Source organism: Hyperoodon ampullatus (genome assembly GCF_949752795.1).
Source record: "Hyperoodon ampullatus genome assembly, chromosome: 5".
Lineage (NCBI taxonomy): Eukaryota > Metazoa > Chordata > Mammalia > Artiodactyla > Ziphiidae > Hyperoodon > Hyperoodon ampullatus.
In genome coordinates, this window is record NC_136918.1 from 8148336 (window position 1) to 8171833 (window position 23498).

The following is a 23498-nucleotide window of genomic DNA, read 5'->3' on the forward strand; positions in this document are numbered from 1 at the left end:
CATCTGTGCCTTCCCTCAGAGGACCTGCCATGAAAGTGAAGCGTCATCCTCACCTTGCATGCACTCACCGCCGCCAGCTTCCCCTTCACCCCCTAACGTCACACCCCGGGCTCCAGCCTCTACTTGTCCCCCTCAGAGAGAGCCGAGCTTAGCCCCCTCCACGTGGCACTGTCTTCTGGGTTCCGGGTCACTGGAGGTGCTCCACTCGTCACCCTAGAACTCACCTTTCTGGGGAAGCCGACGGCATCTTCCTACAAAGCCCCTGACACTCTGCCTGAGGACTTCTCCAGCTGCAGAAGTGTGCAGGGCCCAGGGTGCAGGCCAGAAGTGCCCAGATGCCAACGCCCTGGGAGCCACTTCAACCAATGAAGAATAGCACTTGGGGGATAAGTCCGCCAGCCCCTGGCCCCTGAGGCAGACAAAGCAGAGCTGTGTTTCCCACGCTCTCCCAGGCGGCCAGTGAGGGACAGGGGTGGCAAGTGCTTTCCTTCCTGCTCCCGTTTCACTCCCTTACCTGTGACTCCAGGGATCGCTTCCCATATTGTCCCAAATTCTTGTCTTGGGGTCTGCTTCTGGGGACCCTGACCTAAGGCTCCTGACAGTTTCTGTTCTGGGCTCTGAAACCCCAAAGCATCAACATCTCCAGAGGTAAAGAAGTCCAGACCCGCTCCGCCCTTATCTGTTCAGAGAGGTGAGAGAAGAGAGGAAAATTACCTTCTCTGCCTTTGGAGAGTCACCTGCTGCAAAAAGGACATAAGAAATGAACAACCAATACATTTTCCTGCCATAGAACAATTACTGAATATCTAGTTCACGTCCAGCCTGATCCATGGCCATCCGTGGGGGGATAAAGAAAAATAATGAGAGGGAAGGGGTATATATGTGTATGTATAGTTGATTCATTTTGTTGTATAGCAGAAGCTAACACAACATTGTAAAGCAATTATACTCTAATAAAAAATTTTTTTAATTTAAAAAAAAGAAGAAAAATGAGGGGCTTCCCTGGTGGCACAGCGGTTGAGAGTCCGCCTGCTGATGCAGGGGATGCGGGTTCGTGCCCCGGTCCGGGAAGATCCCACGTGCCGCGGAGCGGCTGGGCCCGTGAGCCATGGCTGCTGAGCCTGCGCATCCGGAGCCTGTGCTCCGCAACGGGAGAGGCCACAGCAGTGAGAGGCCTGCGTACCGCAAAAAAAAAAAAAAAAAAGAAGAAGAAAAATGAGAAGGCATGGATGACCCAGACATCAGGAGAAGAACATTAACATCTGCGGGTGGGAATGAACACTTGGGGAGCACCTTGTGTGTTACACTCACCGCCCCTGGTATTTATTAGATAAATTGGGGCTCGGAAGAATGCAGTGACTTACTCAAGCTGAAGGTCACCCTGTCCCACCTTGATGTGACCAGACATTGGCCAGCAGAGTCTACTGCCCTGATATGGGGGCTCTGGGCCACAAGGAAGGGACGTGGGCCAGAGCAGGTCCCACATTTGACATGACTGAGGCCAGCTTCTCTGACTTGGCTGAACATTTTAACATCATGGACTCCAGGCCCACTTAACCCTTCTAGATAAATGATAAAATGACCACTCACGAAACAGGTCAACAGTAGTGCGGGGAACACCTGATTCATTGCCCACCTAAGCGACCCAGGGGCTATAGGGGTCACACATAACAGAATTGGTGGACACTTCTCTGTAGCCAAGTCAGCAAGGGTCACAGCCACTGAAATTGGGGACCCAGAGTCCTCTCGGGGCCACTGTTGATGGCTGTCCACTTATTGTGGACTCCACACCCGTAACTTGTATAAGAGCCTGACGGGGCCGAAAGTCTCTGCTGAGACAAAGCGCAGGCTGTGTTTGGTCGAGCAACTTCTCAAAGACACAGTCTGTGTGGAGTGCGCCTTCCCTGGCTTTCCTCTTCTAAAGACCAAGAGTTTGCAAATACTACAATGAGAACTATGCATTAAAATTTTATACACTAATATATATTTTACTGAACTTTTTAATAACCCATGGAGAAATGGTTTTAAATAATTCAATATGGTGTTGGCCCCGAGCTGAACTATGTTACAAGTAACCATGTATAAAATATGACATTCATATTGCATACCTTCATAGAATAGATGTTTATCTTGATGATAAGCCATTTGAATTCAAGTAGTGTGGGAGTTAACGGTTGTCATGGCCGGGTCTTGTTAAGGTTTTACACAAGACGTCAACAGCAACAGCGACATAAAGACACGTGTTCACCTCTTGCTGTTTATAAACGAACCAAGAGGCGAGTGAATAGCTTATTCATCAATAAAAGTTTTAAATGCCATTTATGAAGCAGTTGAATGACTGAGGAAATGTGTCGCCAGTGATGTATGTTCATTCTCAGAGCCAGCTTTAGGATTTTATACCAAGTCCAGCATGAGGATGGAGGGTACCCTCCCCACCCAGCAAGAAGGCCATTGTCAGAAAAAGGTGCCCCTGACATATAGTAGGTGCTCAGTAAATTCCTATCAGATGCACCTTTAAACTGCTGCTTTAGGAAGAAGAATTTAAGAACCTGAGTGGTTTCCAAATCTGGTTACATATCAAAACCACCTGGACATTGCGTTACAAATACAGATTTCTAAGCCCCACCCAGACACAGAGTCAGAATCTCCAGATTTGCAGTCCAGGAATCCCACCCCAAGTCCAGGGTAAATTTGCCTTTCATTAAATTTGTACACGATTTTTAGGCAGAAGATCTTAGAGTTGGAAGCAACCCTGGAGATGACCTAATCCAACACTTAAAATCACAGCAAGTTTGTGGGAAAGCTGGGACCCAAATCCAGTCTTCTGGCTCCCATGCCAAAGCTCTGAAATTCTTTCCAGTAAGACTGGGCCGCTAAACTGGGGCATGTGTCCACTGGTTGAATTAGTCAGAACTCTGTTGGTTACAAGTGAAAGAAACCTAATGCAAACCAGTTTAACCCAAAAATTAAGTGGCTTTAGGTATAGCTAGATCCAGAGATTTACATGACCCATTGGGACTTTGCCTCTTTCCATGTTTCAGCTCTGTTATCCTTTGAATTGATTCATTCCCAGGCAGCTTTTTCTACTAGGCAGCCCCAAAACTTCCAGGCTATCTTGCAGCAGTTTAGCCATCCTAGCAGGAATAAGCCTTCTCATCCCAGTAGTAGCAGCTGAAGTCCTAAGGCTGATGCTTATTGGTTCAACTTGGGCCACGTGTTCACCCCCGAGCAAACACTGGGCTCAGTGGAATGTAACCTGATTTAGGGGTCCAACCCCAGGGACAGAGGGCAGAGTCTGACTGTGGACAGAGAGTGGAGAGGGATGGTTCTCCCAAAGGGAAACTGAGCCATCAGTACCAGAAAGGGACGGAGACAGGGCAGGATAAACAACAGCTGTCTCCACTCCAAGACTGTGCTGGCAGGATGTGAAGTCACAGGGAAACGCGGGCATCTTTCTGCAGTTTCTATTTTACTCCTGGAAAGAAGTTTAACACACAACATTATGTTAAAACAAGCCCAGAAGTTGAGTGCAAAAGCCTCATGAATTTTTAAGATGAAACAGGTAATTTTCAAAGAGCCCTCGAGCTTGTAGCAGGCAGTACAGGCTCACCCCAGACTCCCAGGGGCCCCAGCAGGAGGTCAGTGGATCCGCTCACTGGTGGAGTCTGGGAGGCCTGAACCACAGAGTATGGCCCTGAAACGTGGCTTTGAATTATTCATTATTTGTTCTCGTGATAAATGTGATATCTCCCCACCCTGGTTATAACTCCCTCATGGCAGGGCCTGTCCCTTATCCCTCCTTGGGGAGCAGATCTTCCTTTGGGTAAAAGAATTTCAGAGACTACTCCCACCTCTAGTCTCAGATACTTTGCCTAGACTGAGTCCCACTGGAGGGCCGAAATAGGGTGCCCTGAGCCCAAGCCGAAGAGAAGTAGAGACAGAAGGTGTAGCCCCGGCCCCATCAGGCAGGCTGTGCAATGCAGCTGTGCAGTGCGGCTCCTGGCTTCCCTTGCCCTTACTTTGACAGTTGAGCTGGAGGACATGAGTGGGAGGCCACCCACTCATCCCACCAGGCCCTGTTCCTGGATACGGGGCTGTCAGAGATGAGTACCACAGTGTCTTTGTTCCCAAGGTGCGCCGCTGCCACCCCCGCTAAAACCAGCCTGAGCAGAAAGCTGGGCAGTTTCTTAAGCATCAGGATCACCATGGACGGTTGTTCAGGTTGAGCACTGCACAAAGGGCCCAAATGAAAGGCGAGTGGGACTGAAGTCCAGGCAGCGCTCCTTTTGCTTTACTGTGAACCCTGGCTCAGGGCTGTGTCTGCCTGGAGGAAGAGGCACAAAACCACACTGTGGGCTAGTGGCAACACTCAGGGGACGGTTTTCCCAAGACGTGAGTGAGAGCTGAGGAGGAAGCTGGGTAGCAGAGCAGTGGGGGTCTGAGGCGCTAGCCCAACACACAGTCTCCAAACCCAGCAGCAGGGAGAGGGGAGAGCAATTTCCTGCCGGTGAAAAGATCAGAAGCCTTCGTCAGAAGCCAGAAAGAGCCTGGAAGCCAAGAGACAGGAAGTCAGAGGAGGCTGGCAGTGGGGGAGGGGCTTGGGGCAATCCGTCCGGGACGGGCAGGGAAACTGCCCATTGGCTCTCAGACCCACCCCCGGCCCTCTCACGCCCTGCTCTGTGCTGCGGAGACTGCCTTCCCCAGACCCTCCTGCCCTCTAGCTGCTGGGCAGTGCCCTGCGCGAACCCCAGCCCTGGCCCTGTGCCCCTCCCTCCACCAGCCTGACTGCTTCCGAACTCAATCCTGGGGGCACCTCAAGGAGGACAGCCTTTCCTCTGGCTCATAGCAGATCCCACATCTCTCCCCTGGTCCCCACAGTCCCCCGCGCGTCTATGTAGTAACAGTCACGCCCCCCGCGTGGTTGGAAATTGAATATGGGCGGATCCATCAGTCCCCCGACCCCGCCCATCCCCGGGCTCTGAACTCTCAGAGGGCAGGGTGTCATCGCCCACCTCTACGTCCCCGGCATCTGGCACTGGCCTGGAAGATTGTTTATAAAGGGATTTGCATACCTTCTCACTGAATAATCAAATTCCGTCCCCTCACCACCACCCCACCCTCCAGCCAGCCGCCTACTCCAAAGAGGAGGCTAAGTGACCGGCCCAAAGTCACCCTCTTCAAAAGTGGTTCTTGAACCCAAGTCCCCTCCCACTTTGTCCCTAGCTCCTCCCCGCTCCTGGACAGCCTCCCCTGCTTTTTTTTTAAAAATAAACACAAAGCGTCCCAGGATGGGTAACAGAGTTGCTGACCTCTGTCTTGAGACCTCAGAGTTTTATGGAGCCAGATTGCCTGGCTTCAAATCCCAGTTCTGCTCTTTGCTGTGTGACCGTAAACAAATGGCTTGATCTCTCCAAACTTTAGCTTCTTCATCTGGAAAATGGATTCAGCAGAGTCCGTACTTTGTAAAGTTGTGTGAAAGTTAAATAAGACAAGACATGCAAAGTCTTAGCACACAGCCTGGATCATAGGAAGGATTTTTTTTGTTTTAATGTCAACTAGTAGTATTGGATAAATTGATTTGTCAGATGGTGTAATCTACTCACTGCCTCTCAGACTTTAAAGCACATGTGAATTCTGGTGGCGCAGTGGTTGAGAGTCCGCCTGCTGATGCAGGGGACGCGGGTTCGTGCCCTGGTCCGGGAAGATCCCACATGCCGCGGAGTGGCTGGGCCCGTGAGTCGTGGCTGCTGAGCCTGCGTGTCCGGAGCCCGTGCTCCGCAACGGGAGAGGCCACAACAGTGAGAGGCCCACGTACCACACAAAAAAAAAAAAAAAAAAGAAAAGAAAAAAGTGCCCCAAGGGCACTTCCCCCCTCTCTTCTTGGAAGTGCCCTTGGGGAGGCTGGGATGTGAAGAGAAACCATACACAACACTCCAGAGCCTACTTTTTTTTCTTAAAATGCACCTTCCGAAGCAGGAGGTCTGAAGTGGAGCCCCAAGACTCTGCATTTCCAATAAGCTTCCGGGTGATGCCCGCGCTGCTTGCCCAAGAACCACGCTTTGAGTAGCAAGGATCCAGGTCAGTTAGGAGCGGGACCTTGAGAGTCGGGGGTTGATGGAGAGGAGTGGTGCATTCTTATGGAATCAAGGGCCCTGTGCGAGGTGGGAGGAATCTGGGGGTCCAGGCGGGGTCTGGGGTGGGCAGAAAGCAGAGTGGTAGCAGGGACAGGAGGGTACCCTGAAGACCGGTATTCTCAGCTCTTCAGATTGGGGCAGAGGGGGAGGAGGGGAATGAGAAGGACAGGCCCCCCTTCCTGGGACCCGCCCTCCCACCTGTGCATGTGTCTGGCAGCCAACACTGCCTCCATCTGTCCTCGGGGAGGAATGCAGAATGGCCCAGGGGCTGGGGGCAGCTGGTCCAGCAGGCAAGTGGCCCTGAGACCCAATTCATCAGGCAGGAATGACCTCCCCCCCACCATTCCCTTGTCCGCCATCCCAGTCAGGGGTGTTCAGGAGGCATGGGGGCCCTGGATGGCCAAGCTCCTGCTGTCTGGGATCTGGTCTGGTTCCTTCCCTGACACACCCCACCTGGGAGCCCCCCCTGAAGAGCCCTCATTCCCCTTCTGACCCCATCAGCAGCCTTCCAGCCCCGGGACCCCACCTGGTCACCTCTCTCAGGCCTCATTCAATGAGGTCCAACAGAGGAGAGAGGCCCAGTTTCTTTGGGGAGAGTCTGAATGGCAACAGATTTCTCATCAAAGCTGTCTGTCAATACATTTTAGATCTCATGAACTGCCATGGAATGGAGTATTGTCAAATAGTCCTCACCTCGTACATTTTAATCACAAAAAACCCTCCATTTACTGCTTTGGAGTTTTTAGCACATGCACACAATTGGTTCAAAAGTCAAGAAGCACAGAGGAGCTTGTAAGGAAAGGCCCCAGTCACCCTCCCGGGCTCCCAGTGGGGCCACTCTGAATTCTTCCAGCTGCTTTGCTGGTGGTTCACTCTGTGTCTCAAGGTAATGTGATTTTAACATGCTTTCTAGAATTATTAATATTAGGTATTATCTATTAGCTTCCTGATTAATCTGAGTTCAGATACTCATATGCATTCCTTGTTTGGATGACTTTGTCAGTATAAATACTACCTTTATATTTCTACTCCTAAGCCCACCATCCTTCCCCAGTGTCTTTTGACCTTCCCTTGGTGAGATGAAGATATCAATTTCCCTATCTATTCCTTCCTCGCTGCGCTGGTAAGCTTTACTTTATTTCTTCATGATTACTGTTCTGTTCCACAACTACAAATAAGGTTTCTGTTCTTTGTTTATAGGCTGAGTCTAAAAACTGAAAATCAGGAAGCAATGTTTACAAGATTATGATAAGGCCCATATTGATGGTGGCTCAGCCAGCTACTGTAACATACTATGAGCAAACTATCTATCTGGTAAGCCTTTTGTTTGTCCTGGAGTTTCTACTTGCCTTTCTTTTCTTTGTACTGTTTGTCTATATCATATCCTCACTTTTGTTTCCAAACTTTCCTTCATATCAGATATTCTAATGAGCAGAGAATTATGCTGAAAAGATTCAGTCACCAACAAAGCCAATTTAATTCAGTATATGGGGATCATTCATAGCAGGTAGCAACCAGAATGGACAAAGCGCTAGCCACCAAAGCCTGGGGCAGATGCTAGAAGCCCCCTGTTGTGCCAGGCATACTCCTGGGGTCTGGATCTGGATCGTGGTGAGGTCCAGCTGCTGGAAAGAGGCTGGACAGTGGAAGAAGGGTGGCTCATGTTAGCTGCTATTTAACAACCAGTTCAGAAGTACTTAAACTAGCACATCCTGGCTAAACATCAGGCCTGCCAACAAGTCATATTCCCCAGAGTCCTCCAGCCATCAGCTCCATCTGAGCTGGCTGCTTTCTGGGCCTGACGCCCAGCAGCCATTCTGACATCCCCTGCCCTGCTGGGCTATGGGGGATCTCCTGTGTCCCAAATTCCATGTCTCCTTTTTTGGTTGACCCCCTTGTTTTGCTAAACATAAAGCCCAGTTTTGCCCTTTGATATTCAATTCAGGGGATGATATTAACCATATTTAACCACCAACTAATTCAATAATTTTAGTCACTCAATATCTTGTACAAAGTCACACAAAGATTTTGATACTTGAAGATCTCACTTATATAAATTAACATCAGTGACACCACAGTTGAAGAATGACTGTATTTGCAATTGCTTGAAAACTAGCGAACAAGAGAGAGGGGTTCCCAGTAGTCTATCCACAGGTGGAAACTCCCATCCTCCTCTCAGGATGCTTCACCTACTAGGAGTGAGGCAGGACTACCCAGTACATCAGTGACACCATTGTCAATCTGGATATCAAATATCAGGAGAGGATTAATTATATTCTTGCTATTTAATTAAAAATTAAAATGCAGGGCTTCCCTGGTGGCGCAGTGGTTGAGAGTCCGCCTGCCGATGCAGGGGACACGGGTTCGTGCCCCGGTCCGGGAAGGTCCCACATGCTGCAGAGCAGCTAGGCCCGTGAGCCATGGCTGCTGAGCCTGCGCGTCGGGAGCCTGTGCTCCGCAACGGGAGAGGCCACAACAGTGAGAGGCCCACATACCGCAAAAAAAAAAAAAAAAATTAAAATGCAAACAGAAGTTTTAAAATGGTCTTCCTGCATTCCAGTGGATCATCTTAGACAAATCTTGAGTGCCCAGCTCCTGCTTTGGACATCACTGCTTTATTAACAAGCGTTTACTGAATGTCTTACAGTTTCCCTTCTCCAGTTTCCTATTCTCAGGGAACTCGCTGTTTAGAAGGGAATTCAGGCTAGAGAATAGACCATTACAACAGAGTGATCAGTGATGTGATAAAGGGAACACAGATGACTGTAGGAGCACTAAAGAGGGTGTTCCTTCACCCAGAGGAAGGAACATCTAAACAGTTGTTTAGATGGATGTACAGATAAATGGGTACATTCATGGTTGGATGGTTGGATGGGTGAGTGGATGAATTGATAGATAGGTGAGTGGATGACTTGACAGATAGGTGGGTGGATAGATGGGTGGATGAATATGTGGGCAGATAGGTAGATGGATGGATGGATAGGTTGGTGGATGGATGAGTGACTGAATGGATGAATTGGTGGGTGGGTCTATGAATGAATGTATGGGTCAGGTGACTTCACAGAATGCAGTGGGGATTGGAGCACAGTCCTGATTTCCCTAGAATGTGAATACCTGAAGTTTGGGGCAATATCTTAGTGCCTAGCACAGGCCTGATATGTGATAAGTATTCAATAAATGTTTGTCAAGTATGTGAATCAATGAGAATTAATGAACACCAGCCAGTTCACAGAGTTCAGCCAAATCTCATCCCCCTTTTGGCCTCAGTTTCTTATGTAAATCAGATATGAAAACACCTGCCACTGGAATTTCTAATGCTATTGGTGCTAGAGAAGGGAGACTGTGCTTGGGTACCTGTTTTAGAATTCACTATGTGACAGACCTCACTCAGGTAATCAGCATCTTTTACTTCACCCATGTTAGCACTCCACATCTTTGCCCTCTCTGAAGCACTTCACATACATTACCTTATTCAACACTGGGATAGGTATTATAATTATGCCCCTTTAACAGATGAGGTGACTGAGGCTCAGAGAGGTTAAGAAACTTTGAACTTGGATCCACTGAAGTTGAAATTCTGGCTCTGCTGTGTAAACTTGGGCAAGTTACTTCACCTCTCAGAACCCCTCCAAGATGTAAAGATGAAATGAGATAAAGCATGTGAAGCGCCCGGCACACAGGAGACAATTAATGGTGGTTCTCTTTGTTGGCCAAGCCAGGAAGTTGCAGAGGTGGAATTCTGTTCTTTCTACCAACCATGCTGATGCCTTTAAGTCAACAAAAAAGATTACAGTTCTGCTTAGGCTATGGTGCTTCACTTATATGTAAGGAAGATTTCAGTTAACACATTTTTAAACTTGTAATGTTTGTAATAACTGAAATAATCAATGAGCTTCTGTGGCCTTCCCCAGTCCTAAGGTAATGGGGTTCACTAGTCATTTGATAAGGGGGTTCTATAGTCTAGGGGCTGAGCCGCCCCTTGTGTGGCCCTATGTGCCATTTCTTTCCCCCTCCTGCCCCCTAGTGGTAAATGTGGGCACCACAGGTTCGGCATGCCACCAACGTGCCATGCAGGCCAGCCAAGCTCGAGACTGCCTCCCGACGCCACCTAGCGGCTTTTGTTAACACTGCAGAGCGGTAAAGGAGTTTGTGCTGTTAACGGAAATGATTGAACAGGCTTTGCCTGGACCTCACTCCCGGGCTCCATCTCTCACTCGCTGTGAGACCTTGGGCACGTCGCTTAGCTTTCCCGAACGTTAGTTTCCGCATCAATAAAATGGATGCTACACCTACCTCAGAGAGTTTTTGTGATGAATAAATAACTGAGGTCAAACACCTAGAAAAGGGCAGATGTGCTGTAAAATTTAGCTCTTCTAATACAATGAAAAAATTAAATATATGATTGAGTTACCACAAACTGGCTTATTGATTTTATGACAGAGTAAAGGGCCACAGGGAAGGTCAGTTTTGAGGACAGGGGAAGGAGGGAAAAGGAGATGGTTAGGAAAATCCAAGGCTTGGGGCACAGCTGGGGAGTGCAGGTGCACAGTCAAGAAGACATTCAAGACCCAGCCAATGACCTTGATAAGTGACCTCTGCTTGCGTTGTCAGGACACAAACATGTAGAGATCACAGGACACGGTAGAATCCGAGGCATAAATGACAGCAAGTCTTCCAGGAAGGAATATGGGCCAGGGCAGTCCTGAAGGGCTCCCTGGAGGAGGGGATATTCAAGCTGGAGGGGGATCTGGGGAGTGAAGAAGGGCTCTAGGGGGTATTCCAGGCCAGGGAGGGGGAGAAGGAGGAAGCAGAGCAAAGGGTCCAGCATCTTCCTGAAGGAGACCAGCCAGAGAGAAGGCAGGAGCAGGGGGTCCGGTCAGACCACCTGGGGGCCAGGAGCTTCACCTGGATCCTCTGGTTGGGGAGGAGCCCGTGAAAATGTTCAAACGGGCTGACACGGGCAGTGCTGTGCCCAGAAGCTTAACTTGGCACCTCTGTGTAGGGGAGATAGAAAGAAGAGAGACAAGTTTTGGTCAAATGCACAAAGAATTCAAAGCAACAATCCTTGAGCCCGGTACTGGGGAGGAATAACAAAGGGACACAGCTGTCTCCCGGCACCTGCCCTTTTCAGCAGGCTCTGCAGGGCCTACTGCTGAGTACCCTTCTTTCATACTTGGCCGGACCCCTGTGCAGGGCAGCAGCTGCCTCATCAAGGCCAACCAAGTGGCTTTCCCTCCCTGCTGCACTGGGGAAGCGGCAGCTTCTATCACCTAGAGGCAGCAGGACCTGATGCAGGGCCAGTCCTGGGCCTGCTGAGTGTCAGGATCACCTGGAAGACGTGGTGCCCTTGAGAAAACACAGACTCCCCAGCTCCAGCCTAAAACAGCTGAAGCAGAATCGCTGGGGTTTGGCTCCAGAATCGGAATTCTTACTAGCTCTGCAGGTGGTGGAGATCCTTAACCCGGCTTAGGATAATTGGTGAGCAGGAGAAGGGGAGTGGTTTGGAGTCAGACAGACCCAGGGGCCAATCCCAGGCCCATTCCTTTCGAGCTGTGCTGCCCTGGTTGCCCTGGGCAAGTCACTTCAGCACTCTGAGTCCCAGTGTCCCACCTACAAAAGAGGCATGAAAAAGTCTCCCAAAGGGTGGTGGAGGTTGTCAGCATGGTGCCAGGCTCACAGCAGGTACTTAGTAGACGGAAGATTAAACCTGGGAATGCCGGGGGCCTTGATTGCCTTTACCTACACCACACACACAGCCTGTGAGTTGATAATAAGTCTCCCGAAGAAGTGGCTGGAAGTGACTTTGAGGTGAAAGAGGGAAGTTCCCAGGAAGGGCCTGTTGCAGCCGAGATAAAATGCCAGTGTTGAGATTTGGCCTGGCTCTTCCTTTGCCTGTGACACCATCCCAGCTGGCTGGCGCTGGAAGAAATGGTGGGGCAGACGGGGCTTGTCCCTGGGGCCTCACGTCCCTTCAGGGGTTCCTCCTCCCTTTTGTCTCAGGCGGGCCAGGTCTAGCTCCCAGGCACCTTCACCCATGCAAGTTTGTGCATTTGTCCTTTTTGTTTGTTTGTTTAAATACATTTAAATTATCACACTGCTGGCACATCTCATTTGCATGAAATTCTGCACCGTATATGCTAATCATAGTAAAGTTACCACCCTGCTTCCCGGGGAGGGGAAAACTACTCTGGAAGATAATTTTCACTGAAATCTAACCAAACTTCATTAAGTGGACTGTGACAGGATTATAAATGATATGAAAAATAACATTTTCACATTTGGCCATCAACTTAAGGAAATGGTTTGCCTATACAAATGTTTGTAATTTTTAATATATTCTACCCCCGTAGCTCGCAGGCACCCTCACCTCCCCGTCTCCCCTTTCGTCTCAGGCTTAGCTCCCAGGATCACTGTCTGCGTCCAGCAGTTTCCCAGCATCCCAGGACCCCGAGAGCTGTAGGTGGTCATGGAGCAGTGGTTTACGGTGGCCTGAAACAGGGCCTAGAAGCAGTGTGCATCCTGAGATGCAATGGCAAGGCAGGTATGACAGGATTTGATCACTGGGTGGGTCTAAGGAGATAGGAGGGAATTGCACGTGACACCACGGTTTCTAGTCTGGACAAAGGGTGAGCCAGGAAGGGAGCTGGGAGGGAGGGGTGGTAGGGCACACAAGACGAGGAGCAAGTTTGAGACGGAAGAAGGTCATCAACTTAATGGGCAAGAGGAAGCGAGATGTATCAGGATGCCTGCTGACTCCCAGTCTCCACAGGTTCAACAGGGACTTAAACACACTGCACAAGTGTTCTGTTCTGTGTGTTTGTTTTCCTCTCCCATAAGAGAAGTCCCGGTGGGCATGCAGGGCAGGTGTTGAGGCTCTACCAAGTTATCCAGACTGCTCCCATCTTTTTTTTTTTTTTTCGGTACGCGGGCCTCTCACTGTTGTGGTCTCTCCCATTGCGGAGCACAGGCTCCGGACGCGCAGGCTCAGCGGCCATGGCTCACGGGCCCAGCCGCTCCGCGGCATGTGGGATCTTCTCGGACCGGGGCACGAACCCGTGTCCCCTGCATCGGCAGGCGGACTCTCAACCACTGCGCCACCAGGGAAGCCCTCACCCTCTCTTTGCTGCCTGTTTCTTGAGTTGGGTTCACGTCCCTGAATAGCTCTAGTCTCTCTGACTCTGGTCAGTCCAGGAGACATCCCCTGTGGATTTCATTCATCAGATCTTAGGGACCTGGGACCTTGCTTTTGTACTTGTCATAAGAGTTTGGTTTAGGACACAATGCGTTTGTGTCCTCTTGGGACATGTGGGTCCAGCAGGAAAACAGACACGCAAGTCAAGAGCTTAGGAAATCCAGTTGGACCAGGATTCAGGTTTGGTAAAAGAAGCAGATGAGATCACTCAGGGTACATAAAGGGGAAGGCTAAGAAGTTAACCTTGGGGAACACATCAGAACTAGGGCAGAAGCAGTAGAGAGAAGCAGGACCTAGAAGAACCGTGTAGTTTTTGAAAATAAGAAGATACTCATCAGTGCTGCCAGCATGTAGCAATTATTCAACACATTTGAATAGAGTAAGTCCCCGACATACGAACGAGTTCCATTCCAAGAGTGCATTCATAAGTCCAATTTTGATCGTAAGTGCAACAAAGTTAGCCTAGGTACCCAACTAACACAATCGGCTATATAGCACTGTACTATAATAGGTTTATAATACTTTTCACACAAATAATACCTAAAAAACAAGCAAACACAAAAAATAAAACCTTTTTAATCTTACAGTACAGTACCCTGAAAAGTACAGTAGTCCAGTACAACAGCTGGCATATGGGGGCTGGCATCGAGTGAACAGGCAAGAAGAGTTACTGACTGGAGGAGGGAGAGGAGGTGGGAGATGGTAGAGCTGAAGGATCGTCAGCCATAGGAGACGGAGGGCAAGCTGCACTTTCACTCAAGCCTGACTTTGATGGCACAGGCTCTGGTTCCTCGCTGGATTCAATTCTATCTACCCTCTTGAAAAAATGATCCAGTGATGTCTGGGTAGTACTTATTTTTTCTCGTCATAGATGACACAGTAGCACTGGATAGCACTCTGAACGGGTGCTACAAACTTCGTGTACCATTTTACGTTCAGGTCCTGTGCCTCAAAAACTAACAGTGCCTCCTCAAATAGAGCTAACTGACATGACTGGACATGTGAATACATGTTCGCATCTTTAAAAGTTCACAACTTGAAGGTTTATATGTAGGGGACTTACTGTATTTGTTTCACAGGTTTTGTGCTATTAATATTGGTACCTAGAAAAGCTTCTTTGTGAATTAGGCACCAGAAGGACTTTGGACTGGATTCTGAGACCTCTGCTAATCCAATCTGACCACAACCATCCCAGAGAGTGATTTGAGGGAATCTCTTGGATTCTGGTCCCCAAGACCGGAGAGCAAAGTTTATCTGGACATCCCCCAGCAAGGCTGAGATGTATGATTGCATAAATGGAGCTCAAGAGCAGTGGAGGACTTGGTGCTTGAGGAAAGGTACCCAAATTTGTGTGGAGAACAAAAATTAGACTATATGAAGACAGGGGCAGTGTTTGCCTCATCTCCAGTTTTCTATTACAATGTCTGGTTCTGTTTGGTGCTCATTAAATATTTGTTGGACAGATGGATGGGTGAATAAATAAATGAATGGATTGGTGAATGGATGGATGAGTGGATGAACAGATGAGTGGAAGGATGGATGGATGGGTAGGTGGATGAGTGGCTGGATGGCCAAGCTAGCATGACGCACTGAGAAAACATAGAGGCCCTTTACTTAAACTCTTTAAGTTCAGGGATAATACAGATTTCTCTTTCAAACCTGAGTTTTATGTTTACTTAACAAAAATATTGTATGTGTGGAACTCAAACCTTACAAAGATAAGGTTGAGGGATTAATAATAAATGTGAGTATAAAAAACATCTAGGGACTTCCCTGGTAGCACAGTGGTTAAGAATCCGCCTGCCAATGCAGGGGACACGGGTTCAAGCCCTCGTCTGGGAAGATCCCACATGCTGCGGAGCAACTAAGCCTGTGCACCACAACTACTGAGCCTGCGTGCTGCAACTACTGAAGCCCACGTGCCTAGAGCCCCTGCTCTGCAACAAGAGAAGCCACCACAATGAGAAGCCCGCACACCGCAACAAAGAGTAGCTCCCGCTCGCCACAACTAGAGAAAGCCCATGCACAGCAACGAAGACCCAACAGATCCAAAAATAAATAAATAAAATAAATAAAAAATTTTTAAAAGTCTAATATGTTTATACAGCCTCTAAAAGAACACAATAGAGTACAACTCAAAAAAAAAAACACATCTGAATGGCATTTGAAACATTTTAGGTTAGCAATAATGTGTCCTATATAGTTCATTCACAGGAAACATTTTCATAATCTTCTTTCTGGGTAATTTCAAAAAGATACCCGTCGTATATATGTGCCACATATATACAATGGAATATTACTCAGCCATAAAAACAAACAAAATTGAGTTATTTGTAGTGAGGTGGATGGACCTAGAGTCTGTCATACAGAGTGAAGTGAGTCAGAAAGAGAAAGACAAATATAGTATGCTAACACATATATATGGAATATAAGAAAAAAAAAGTCATGAAGAACCTAGGGGTAAGACGGGAATAAAGACGCAGACCTACTAGAGAATGGACTTGAGGATATGGGGAGGGGGAGGGGTAAGCTGTGACAAAGCGAGAGAGAGGCATGGACATATATACACTACCAAACGTAAAGTAGATAGCTAGTGGGAAGCAGCCGCATAGCACAGGGAGATCAGCTCGGTGCTTTGTGACCGCCTGGAGGGGTGGGATAGGGAGGGCGGGAGGGAGGGAGATGCAAGAGGGAGGAGATATGGGAACATATGTATATGTATAACTGATTCACTTTGTTATAAAGCAGAAACTAGCACACCATTGTAAAGCAATTATACTGCAGTAAAGATGTTAAAAAAAAAAGATACCCGTAAATTAGGAAAAAAAAAAGTTTTCTCTACATCTACTTGCCTTGCTGCAAATACTGTCGATCTGAAAAGCACTGTTTTTCATCCGTTTCATCTCCCGTGCAAATATTCACAACCTTCTTGACATTATGATCAGGGCCCCCGAGTCATGTCTGGAGTGACTCACCATGTGTCCTGTCTCCATTCTAATGGGGCTCCTGAGTGTGGGAAAAGGACTCAAGAGTCCAACCATATAGATCAGCCTTTTGAACTAGAGGGATGCAAAGCTGGGGAGGAATTCCTGTACCTGCCCCAGCTACTCCACAGGGCTTCTGGGAGAATCCCTGAAGCAAAATAGATGAGAGGCTCTTTGTCACTTCCCATGCCCTGTGTAGCTTCTGTGCGGTTCATGTTGTGGGTATTCGACAAGGATCGTCCTTCCAGAGAGACTCTTACCCTCAGGTCAGATGATGCCACTTACCTACTCGGAAGGCTCAGGGGGCGTCCTCTCACATGGCCAATATAAGCAAAGCCCTCCCCACGGCCTGCAGGGCCGTCTGTGATCTGACCCCACTAACTCTCTGAGCTCAGCTCTTACTCCCTGTACTAACTGGGATTCAACCTGCCAGTCCTGATCCCACCCAGACCTTTGGACTTGCTCTTTCCTCTTTCTGGAATGCTCTTCCTTCTGATACGCCCACTTCTTCAGTTCTCTGCTCAAATGTTCCCTCCACTCAGACAACATTACTCATTAACCCTATCTAAAATACCATCCACTTCTTCCTCTATTCTCTTGCCTTAATTTCCTTTTCTTCATGGCAATAATTTATTAATTTACTTATTAATAATTTATTAATTTACTTTACTTAGTAATTTACAACTAGAAGGGAATGTCCACGAAGACAGCAAACTCTCTGTCTTGTCTACCAGTGTGTCTGTGTCACTTAGAACATCGGTAGGGGCTTGTATTCGTTTTCTACTACTGTGCAACAACTCGTCACAAAGCTAGTGGCTTAAAACAACACGTGTTTACTATCTCTGTGTTTGTGTCGGTCAAGAATCCAGGCATGGCTTAGCTGAGTCTTCCGCTCCAGGATATCTCATGAGGCTGCAATCAAGGCCAGGGCTGGAGTCTCATTTGAAGGTATGATCGGGAAAGAGTCTACTTCCAAGCTCACGTGGTTGTTGGCTGGATTCAGTTCCTTCCGGGTTGTTGGCATGAGGGCCTCAGTTCCTTTCTGGATGTTGGCCAGAGTCTGCCCTCAGTTGCTTGCCAGAGGGGGTCTCTCCAGAGTGTAGTTCACTATATGGCATCTTGCTTCATCAAAGCCAGTGAGGGAGAGAGTCAGCTAACAAGACAGAAGTTACGTCTTATGTAACATAATCACAGAAGTGTCAACTCATCCCGTTTGCCCTATTCTATTGTTTAGAAGCAAGTCGCAAGTCCTGCCCTCACTCAAGGTGAGGGAGTGACACAAGGGTGTGAATATCAGGAGGTGGGGATCACTGGGGGACATTTTAGGGTCTATCTGCCACATTACTTGCTCAATAAATGCCAAATATTACTAAATCCAACGTTAAAAGATGGCACTGGGCAGGAGAGCTGTAAGATTCAATATTCTTGCAATTCCTCTCTTGCACAATGTAGAACTTCTGTGAAATTTACTTGTTTATTTCCCCCAAACTTTCTTCTGATACTTTGTCAGCAGCCTGGTCTGCTAGCCTGTGTGGGCTGCCCCAGGTTTTGAGGATTCACTCAAGTGAAGTGACCCACACACAACCCAGGCCCTTCAAGAATCTACAACCCGAAGATCACCATTCACAGAGCTTATTCTTTATACGCCAGGATCTCTGGAATTAATGAGTTGTATCTTATTTATTCTGTGCTGGAAGTGGTGTTCTTCTTGAATGGGCACTTTGCATTTATGAGGTCTTGCTGCTAGCCAAGTTAATAATGCAACTAATAAAAGAAAGAAAGAAAGAAAGAAACATCGTTCAGTTGGGTAGATCTTATTAATATGATTCCATGTTAAAAGGGCCATTGCTTCAGAGTCTTGATGTCTGGGATGCTGTTAAAGAAAAAACATTTTTCAGAGTCACCATGACAACAGGGAGACCCCCCCACTTCTACACCGCTTTGAATCAATTACAGATTTGTCCATGTAAGAGATTGGAACACATCCAGCTTATTGGAAATTCTTTTCTGCCTCCTTTGGCAAAAGCCCTGGCTTGTTGTCCAGAGTGAGCAGGAGCCTCAAATCATCAATATTTACTGATGAAGTCGTTGCCATTCATGAACAGGAACTTGATCAGCAGACGTTTATTGATCGCCAGGCATGTGCGAGAAACTCTGGGGGATTCAGCGCCATCACCATCTGAGAAGCTTACAGGCCTACTGCAGTGACAAGGCACAGCCACGTGAGGCATCAGGAGCCGCATGCAGCCCACCTCTGGGCTGTACAGACCCTGCTGAAGGACCTGGGACCTGCACAAAGGACCCTGGTGGAGAATCATGATGTCATGACATGCATGCTGGACAGTTCTGCCCTGCGAGGGGCATCTTGATCTGTGGGGGAGGGCTGCAGTGATGCAAGCGTTGGGGAAACCTACCCTGGGCCTTGATTTTATACAGACTCAACCACCAGATTGCTGGGTCACCCAGGCATGTCCTTTAACCTCTCTAGCCATTACTTTTATCCCTTACATAAAATGGGATTACATTTTTTCCTGCTGAACCCACAGTGATCACATTGCGATCTGTTGCTTGTTTGGCCAGATGTCTCCCCAGACACACCTTGGAAGCTGTTCTGGCAGTGACGATTCACTGTTGTCTTCGAGGCCCCCAGCACAGTACTGGGCATGTCCTAGGCGCTCAATAAATGAATGAATGAATGAATGGGGAGTGGAGGCTTCTTGCAACCTCTCCATTCTTTGCCCACCCCTCCACACTGCCCTTATGCTGGCCTCTCACTCTTCCAAAGGGACTTGGGTCCATCCCCCCTTTGGTTCTCCAGAACAGCAGGGAGCACCCCAGTTGTCCCAGGCCTGCTTTCCACTCCACCCCAGATATGGTTCAACTCAACTTCTCTGCTTTGGACCATTTTGCAACCCAGGGAGGATCCAAGGGAGTGGGATAGGGTGTTGGAGGCAGGTAGGATGGATAGAGAGAAAGGGCAGAGGAGGGAGGGTGAGGGCTCCCTGTAAGATGCATGTGAACATACTGGGTGCTCTGGGTATCGAGGGAGCAGCTAGATTGAATAGTGCTTTACTTTCCTGGGAAACTAAAGAGTGGAAGGACTCTTTTGAGCCCTCATCAAAGTCAGGTGGAGAGGTTTTTCACTAAGCCCCAAGCAGGAGAGATGAAAGGAAAACTACATCAAAGCAAATGATCATCTAATTGCTTAGAACCAGTGATAGAGTGAAAAGTATAAAAGCAAGCAGGAGGAAAAAAGACACATTACATAAGGAGGAGGAAAGAGAAGAATGACAGTAGATTCTTGTCGGAAACAATACAAATCAGAAGACAGTGGTGCAACGTCTTTAAAGGACTGAAAGAAACACTGTCAACCTAGGATTCTATACCCAGAGAAAATATCTTTCAGAAACAAAGGCGAAGTCATGATATTTTTCAAACATAGAAAAGCTGGAAGAATTTATCACCATAAGACATATAGTACAAGAAATGTTAAAGAGAGTCCTTTAGGCAAAAGGAAATGATATTAGATGGATATGTGGGTCTACACAAAGAAATGGAGAGTGCTGGAAATGGTGAATATGTACGTAAATATAAAATGACTCTTTCTTAATTTAAAAATCACCTTAAAAGATTGTTGATGTTTTAAAGCAAGAATGATAACAATGTATTATGGAGTTTGTAACAAATGTAGATGTAAAATGTATGAAAACAATATTGCAAAGAGCAGAAGGGGGAAATCCAAGTATATTTTAATAGGTTTCTGATACTGTACATCAAGTGGTAAAACAAAACCAGCATGACTGTGATAAGCTAAAAATGTATACTATAACCCTAATACAACCATTGGAAATAAAAAACCAAAGAGGTATAACAAATAAGCAGAGAAGGTAAAAGGAAATAATAAAAAAATACTCAAAAAAAAGAAGCAAAAAATATAAAATGGGACAAACAGAAAACAAATAGTAAAGTGATACCATTAAACCCAACCAAATTATTAATCTCATTAAATAAAAATAGTTTAAACACCTCAAATAAAAGGCAGAGATTGTCGGATTGAATAAAAAAGCAATGTACAACTTTTTGATACTTACCAAAAAACTGCTTTAAATATAAAGACACAAATAGATTAAAGGGAAGAGGGAAGGAAAAGGATGTACCATAGTAACCAAAACAAAATTAGAGTGGCTATGTTAACCTCAGATAAAGTAGATTTCACATCAAAGAATATTAAAGGGATAAAGAGGCAATTCATCAAGTGTACATAAAAATCCAAAACATTTCTGCACCTAATAAAAGCTTAAAAACACATGAAGCAAAACTTAATAGGTCTGAAAGGAGAAATAAATTAGTTATAGTAATTATAGTAGATGTCAACTACTCACTCAATAATTTTTTAAAATTAATTAATTAACTTTATTTTTGGCTGCATTGGGTCTTCGTTGCTGCGTGCAGGCTTCCTCTAGTTGCAGAGAGCGGGGGCTACTCTTCATTGCGGTGCGCGGGCTTCTCATTGCGGTGGCTTCTCTTGTTGTGGAGCACAGGCTCTAGGTGCGCGGGCTTCAGTAGTTGTGGCTCGCGGGCTCTAGAGCTGAGGCTCAGTAGTTGTGGCGCACGGGCTTAGTTGCTCCACAGCATGTGGGATCTTCCGGACCAGAGCTCGAACCCGTATCCCCTGCATTGGCAGGCAGATTGTTAACCACTTTACCACCAGGGAAGTCTCTCACTCAATAATTGATAGAAAAAAAAATTAGTGAGGATCTGGAAGAGTTGAAAAACACTACTGAATTAATTTGCATCTGTATGACACTCCACCCAATAATAGCAGAATGTACATTCTTTTCCATTACTGTGATTGATTTGGGGCAAATGGATTACCCTCTGTCTCTCGTTTTCTCTGAACATAGAATTCTACACTGGCAATGACTTCCTTTCAGCATTCTAAGGCTGTTTCCTAGCTTCCATCTTTTCTGTTTTGGGTCCTAACAGGAAGTCTGGAGTGTCAGCTTGACCTCACTTCTCTCATGGACACTGACCTCCCATTTTTTGTCTCCCAAGCGACCATGAGATCGCAGAAAGCTCCACCAGATTCCCACTCTCCTCCTGTCTCCTTTCTGCTTGGCTTCTAATTGTAAAATGAGAGGGATGGGCTCCTGGCCCATTCATCCATGCATCCAATTTTTATACGTCTGTTTTTGGCACTTTGGGCACTGTTGTAGATGAAATAGACAGCCGAAATCCTTGTTGTCCTTTTATGATTTCTAAATAAGATTTGTGTGAGTTCATCTAGTGCTTGTTTGTTTCTTTTTTCCTTAGAAACATCTTTTGGTTGGGCTCAGAGGTGAGAGGACAAAAATAAATATTTAGATCTATGAATCAGCAGATTACTCCAGTTCTTTGTGATTTTTTTTGGCTCAAGGTCAGGTTTGAAGCCATCTCTTATTTTTATTTAACGTGGTTATTTTGTGTTCTGTTCTCCCAGATTTGCCTTTCTAATTAGATTTCACCCAGATAGATGGTAAAATGAGTTTGCGCTCCCTGGCTGCTCTTAGGAGGGGCAGGGGTTTGTATAATAAGCCTGCTGGGGTGGGGAGAAGAGGTTGCAGCTGGTAGCAAGTACAATGAATCATGCACACATAAATAATAGAGCACAGACCACCCTGGAGCTGGGAGGCCGGATTGCAGTTTTGAAAAGTATACGTGTGGTAGGGAGAGTGCAGGATTTTTGAAAGAACCTAAGAAATGACCCCTAACCTTTTGCAGGATATTTATCTCCCTGAGGCCCTGGGGTGGCCAGTGGTGAAATGGAAACATGTATGGATTAGTCTTCTCACTTTAAATCTTAGTTTGATGTTTACTATATTATTTGACACCAATTTATTGCAGATAATTAAATTTTTCATCTTTATGTGTACTTAGTCTTTTCCCAAGTTTTCACAATGAATGGGAACTTTTATAATCAGAGAAACAAAACCCATGGTACATGGAACTTAAGAATAATATTTGTCATCTAGATATTGTGGTGGTCACAAAAGAAATGTTTTGTACAGATGTATAACTCTGTCGGAAGGCAGGGTGGTGGGCAGCACAGACCTTTGGAACTTAGAACCTGGTGCTAATAAACCACTTCACCTGGGCCCCTAGGGGCCTCCCTGGTATTGTTAAGTTACCTCAGACTCCATCAGAGACTTATTGTCTTCCCCCAGTCAACCCTGTCAGGGTGGGAGCAGTAGCCTATTGTTTCTCTAAGTCTACAGTGCAGGACAAAGGAGGCTGTACAAATATTTGTTCAGCTTTTTTTTTGCTCAACGGATTGAAACTGAATTGAAGATGGCATCTGCTCCCAGCAGCTCAGGCAGGGACTGCTTGCATAATACAACAGCAAGTGCTGCCTGGCAGAATATTTATGACTTGGCTGAGTCTGGGACTATTTTTATAAGATGGGAGCGTTCGACTTTCAACAAATTTTGAGTTTCCCTGGGGGGCCAAAATGCGTGTGTGGGAAGGACAAAGGCTGGGAATAGAAGGGGAGACGAAGGTTTTGAACAAATGGCACTGCGCTTTTTTCTTTCTACTCTGTTTTATGGTCATCGATGGGCATAGCTTGCTCCTGTATCCGATGAACAATGATGCTGATAGTTACTCTTTTGCAGGGACCAATGTGCCAGGAGCTGTGCTCTGGGTTTGTGCTACTCAGGACTCTTGGTTGCAAGTGATAGTAAAACCAATTCCAGTTTGCTTGGGGAAAAGCAGGGATTTACTGGACAGGTACTTGAAAAATCCAGGTCCTGGTTTTAGGAGCAACAGAAAGCTGCCTGTCTCTGTTTTCCTCTGTGTCGGCTTTGGCATGGCATCCCCTGGTGCTGGCCAGAAGGCCACCAGCTGCTTCAGGCCCCATCTTACCTCAACAACAACAGAGGAAAGAGGTTTAATGGGGGGAATCGTTTTGAGACGCTGCCCAATATATATTTTCCCTGTGGAAATCTTTTTCTTTCCCGTAGCCCCTTCCTCCTTTAAGTTTCAGCCAAGAAGTGTTACTGCCCCAGGGGCAGGGAAGGGTGGGTACCAACCGGAACCCAAAATCCACAGGGAGGAGGGAGAGGACACCTCCTTCAGAATGGAAGGGGGGATTGAGCCATCAGAGAATAGGGAAAGTGAGGAAAGAGATTGAGAGGGTGAGTCTAGGAAGAA